This window comes from Urocitellus parryii, chromosome 9 (assembly GCF_045843805.1).
Source record: "Urocitellus parryii isolate mUroPar1 chromosome 9, mUroPar1.hap1, whole genome shotgun sequence".
Taxonomy (NCBI): domain Eukaryota; kingdom Metazoa; phylum Chordata; class Mammalia; order Rodentia; family Sciuridae; genus Urocitellus; species Urocitellus parryii.
The window spans coordinates 76,686,882-76,692,365 of record NC_135539.1 but is presented as its reverse complement, the minus strand read 5'-3'; the positions used below and the strand labels follow the sequence as shown (position 1 = coordinate 76,692,365).

At 39.8% G+C, this 5,484-nt stretch overlaps 1 non-coding gene across 1 annotated transcript; it reads right to left on the bottom strand.

Annotated features, from left to right (window-relative positions):
* Window positions 1-613: 613 nt before the first annotated feature.
* Trnav-gac (transfer RNA valine (anticodon GAC)) lies at window positions 614-687 on the bottom strand. The gene has a single exon. It is a non-coding gene; the product is annotated as a tRNA-Val (tRNA).
* Window positions 688-5,484: the final 4,797 nt, after the last annotated feature.

Genomic DNA, 5,484 nt, shown 5'->3' with positions numbered 1-5,484 from the left:
AAAAAAAAAGAAAAAAGAAAAAAATGACACCATAATGTTTTAAAAATTCAAACTTCTTTTCCCTACTGATGTTTGAGGAATTTATTGGCTTGTTAGTCTGTTTTTCCTTTACTATGAGTAACCCTTTGGCTGTTTTTCCACTGGAAACAATTTGCTTATAATCCTTGTGGCATATAGTTCTCTAGTTTTTAAAATATATCTTTAGCAATTTTACAGTAATTTTTTTTCACTATTCAGCTTTTCATTTCAGGCAAGTGTCTGAAATCCCAGATGGCACATGGGTTTTTACCTTGGCTGTGACCATAGAGGGACAGCAGTGGCTATCGGGATGGATGAGCTGCCATATATATGGAAAGACACAAAATGACAACTTGTAAGCATTTGTGACTACAGGAGAAGGCCAGTGGCTTTGTAATGCTGTTGTTGATCCTAGGTAGTCATCAAATATTTGCAGCTTGTTTTATAATTTTTTTTCCACTGATTAGCTACTTGGATGGTCAGCTAGATAGCAGTCAAATGTTCCTGTTTTTTTTTTTAAAAAAAAACAAATGATTATTTTTAATGTTTCAGGTTTCAACATTTACAATTTAATTCTTCTTCAAATTTTTTTAATCCCTGGTGCTGGGAATTGAACCCAGGGCCTCCTGCATGTCAGGCAAATGCTCTACCACTGAGTCACATCCCAAGTTCATTTTTGTGTATGGTATGGATTAAGGATCTTAATTGACTTTTTTCTAACAAGTGTACAAATTTTTCTAAACCATTTATTGAATTAGTTGTTCTTTCCTTGTTATCCATTAAGTTTTTCTCTCCTAGCCTTTGCTTCTTGGAAATGGACTCTTTTCCAATGAGTAAATGCTTTACTCTTGGGCCAGTATCACAGAATGTTAATTCCTGTAGATCTTGTTGGGCCAGCTCTCCTTCATTACTCATTCACTCACATTTTCCCTTTTCTTCTTTATTCTTCCTTGGAAACTTGTGTTTCCCTGTGAGTCACAAAGTCCTTTATGAGACTGTGATCCTGCCATTTGACAAGGAGTAGAAAGAATTCTGACAAAATGTCAGCAAAGACCTGGTTTAAAAAAAGAAGAAGAAGAAAGAAGAAGATGTTTCTGGGAAGAGGCTGCAATTCTGTTTCAGAGGGTGGACGTAGGCAGAAGCTGAGGTGGAGTGAAGTTTGTTGGAAATATTGCTCAATGGGACATTTTGCTTTCTTAATTCTGAGTTCCATTGGCTGCTGGCTCTCTTCCTTCGTGTATCTCGCACATTTTCTGGCTACCATCTTAGAAAAGTATTTTCTGTGTGTCTTGTCAAGTTCCTCAAACTTTGTTTAATTACTTCTGGGTTGTCTCCTACTTCTAGTTTAGCACTGCCCATTAGATATTTCTCTGATGATGAAATGTTCCACAATCTGTTCTCTCACACAGATCCTTAAACTCATGTGGCTATTGAGCATTTGAAATACGTCTAGTGCAAATGAACAACTAAATTTTACTTTAACTTTAGTTTTTTAAGTTTAAGGGAAACAGCTAAGAGTGACTAGAGGCTATCAAGTTAGTAAACATGGTAAGAATTTGATCTGTATCCCAACCACACTCCCCAGGTCCTACAAAGAACTACCATAGAACCCACCAAAGAGCTCAAGCAACTCAATCAAAATAGCAGAGTGAAGCCCTGAGGTCAGGGAGTGATTGGAGTAAGACTTATACTATCAGGAGTACAGGGTTGAATTAAAGAATAATGATTTTCCATGCATGTGTAGGTCATTAATTGAAGAGGGAAGGATACAGACAGAGACCAATTGTGCCAGAATAACACACATGCCCACACAAACTTCATTATTTGCACTACCCACAGATGCCCTTACCCACTGTTTCCATTACCCTCTTCCATTTCTTCCCCATCTCAATGAAATCTGGCTTCTCCTCCAATCTCCTTAAGAAACAGACTTCATCGACCCAGTAGCTAAATCATGAAGATTTGGATTGATCTCCCAGTAGGGTTTGACCTGCCAATCATTCCCTCCTTGAAATGTTGTTTGAGAGCTGATGGGATCTTATGACCCTTTTTCCTTCACACTGTCCTCAGAGCACACTCCGTCCTCATGGCTCTATTTTTCCCACACTTTCTTGATGTGGTCCCAACTGTTCCCAAATCTGTTTTTCCTTCCTGTTCCCTCTTTTGAAGTCAAGCTGAATGTTCAGCTGAGACTCTTTACCTCCAGCGGGCAACCTCGAAACAAACACATCCCTCTGAGGACAGACTCCTTCCTTCGTTGTGGCCCACCCACATGCAGCACCCTCTGTGTCTCATTGACTCCAAGCGAACACAGCTGGGTTTGCCATAGTCCTCTGTCTTTTCTGCACTCAAAGCTGGAGGCATCATGGGTCTCTGGTTGCTATGATGTGAATATGTGCCCTCCAAAATCATGTTGAAACTTAATCCGAAAAGCAATGGCATTAAGAAGTAGAGCCTTTAAGAGATGATGAGGCTATGGTGGTATGCCCATGGGAATGAAGTAGGGCCTTATAAAAGAACTGCAGGGAACCCTCTAGACACTCTTGCCCTTCCACCTTCCACCATGTGAGGACACAGTGAAAGACGCTATCTTGAACTTTTCTGCACTTACTTTGGATCCTCTGCAGGTCCTCATTCCTCTCTGTTCCCACATCTGGATGCACAATATTGCTCTGTCCTTGACTACAGCCTGCCCTGCTTCAGGCTCTATGGCCTGATTTGGAGCACAGGTGCCTGTAGACTCCAAAGAAGCATGTACCTCCTTCCATGGCACCTTGCCCTCACCCAGAGGCCATCATAGTCTCTAACACTTTTCGAAATTCCTGTTGCATTTAGGAAGAAATCAACTCCTCCTCAAAGCCTCAGGCTGTACAGGATCTGGACTCTACCTGGGTGGCCACCACTTTAATACTCTGCCTTCCTCATTGATCTTCTACCTCAAGGCCCCAGGGAACCCAGAATTTAGCCCCACTTCCACACCTTCTGGCTTCACTGTTCTGCAGGGCCCTTTCCTGGAAAGTCCTTCCTCACAGGCGAACTAAGGAGTTAAACTCACTGCTACTCATACCCTAAAATCAGGATTCCTCCAAGATGGGCAGTCAGTCCCCTGTCGACTCTAGTTGGTTTATTTAGGGAAACGTTCATGGTTCATCTTTCCTTCTTAGATGTTATTCATTGGATATGATTTGATTTGATTCAGAGATAAGCAATCATTATAGAGTAGTTATTTAATATCCACATGATTTTTCTGTGGTTCTAAGATGCTTCATATGTTTATAACCCAGGGCATATTATGACAGGAATGACTTGTAAATGACATTTACAAGAAAATCTTTTCAAATTCAATAAAACTCCTTGACACACAATACCTAAGGCATTACAATTAATAATTCCCGGTGCTGAGATGGTTCTAAGTACACTTGCTCCTCCTAATACACCCAGCTGATGGCTGTCCCTGGCTATTCACAGGCCACCCGCCTGTAATGCCACTCTGGTACCTCCTGGGCATTGCGGGTACAGGTGAGAATACCTGAGTGGAGATGTCAAGTGACTTCTCCTAGCAAAACACAGCAAAAACGGGAAAAACAAATCATCTCTTCAACCTAGGTTTTGGGATTCTAAATCTAGTTGTTTTCCAACTGCACAAATCACCACTATTTTCATATACTGAATTCACATTTTAGATTCTCTCTCTTTATATTAAAAAAAAAAAACTACCACAAGTGAAAGATTCTATAAATGGCAGATAAGTGTGAATGTATATATATATATATATATATATGTAAAACACCACAAATAATGCACCCTCAAATATTAGCAACTAATTGCACGTAGAAGATAAATCTGTTCCATGTCAAAAGAACAGCTTATTTCTGGTAACTAAAAGAGAAACATCTAATATTCATGTCATAATTATTTTATGTAATTTAAGATGTATTGACAAAATAATTTTAAAGAGTCTTATGTTTGCTTATGTTTTAAAATTCAAATGGGAATCTTTTCATTGTGTGAATTCTTAATTCTTAAGGGTCCCCTTCATTCATGTGGAGGAGGGAAGTAGGTTCACTTAATTCAAATTTAACCTTAAGTTTGAAGTCAATAAAAATATCACAACTAAAAATTTAGAAAGTTTTAATCAAGATTTTTATAACATCCTTGAGTCCTTTTGAAATTAGTTCCCCCCCGACCCCCAAGTGGACTTGAACAGATAACTATGCAAGCTCTTACCAGAATAGAAATAGCAGACGCTCACACAGAGGGTGCCTGTTGACAGGAATCTCAGAAGGCAGATCTAAGGATTGTTGAAGGATCTGAGATCCATGGTTGCCTAGTCTGGGTTCAGACACTAGGTCCAACCCTGGGGCATCTGTACCCAGTCCTGCAGCAAGGGGAAGGAAGGATTAATTCTCCTTGGGGGTCATCACTTCTTGCTGGGTGCGCCTCCCTTCGCCTGTAGCTGAGAAACTTTCAATTTGCCAAAACCTTGCACACAACATTTTCATTTATCCTGAAACTAAATCAGTTTGGGGCTAAACATATTTTAAAATGTCAGCCTACTTATTTGGTCCACAGGATGAGAAATGCAAGATTCTCAGAAAATGCCATGTTTGGTTTGGATTTTGTCCTGGAATGTGGAATGGAACAAATGTTAATCCTCCTGGGATTCTATGAGGATGAGAGGAGAGAGCGGGAGTGAAAGCCAGGGGTGAGTGCTGATATGCTGCGTTGCACTAAGTGTCACGACTGTCATTATTTATCACCACTGTCTTTAGTACAATAATCAGAGTGCATGGCCACAGATATGTTAAAATTAGAGGGTTCAGAATCTAAAAAAATTAAATCTTTCTCAGAATACCCAACGTGAGGAGCCCGTATAAACACTTGCATTGAATAAAAAAAAAGTAAGGAAAAAAAATTGACCATTCTTCAATACTGTTGTACCCCTCCAAGAGTCAAAATATGTAGTTGGTCAGTCAGTAAGGAACCTTCCCAGCTATCGCCACCCTGAGACAAGAGGCCAGGATACCGATTGATGGCTGGAGGACACACATTTCCATTTGGACCTTTCTCCTTCTGTTCTGGTTTGGGACCATCCACTGAGGTCCCGTATACATACTTTGTACTGAGCATAACTTGAACTTAATGAAGATGAGACATGAGCTCATGAGGCCTGGTTGAACCTGTTAAGGCAGGCTGATCATACTCAGCTAGGGAGAAGCTGGCAAATTCAGAGTTCACTAAATTTGTAACAGTGGCTTTTTTTTTTTCCTGTTATCACAAGCAATTGTTGCACGATGTATTTTATGTTTAGTTCCCTCATAATATTTTTCAGTAAAAGAAGAAAAAAAAGGTATTCTTACGTGAGACTATATTTTTGAATTTGCTTTCCATGCCTTTTTTTGACTTGTAGCAGCTTGGTTTATGGGATGGAAGCCTCTTAAATTTGACAGAAAACCAAATTTGTAA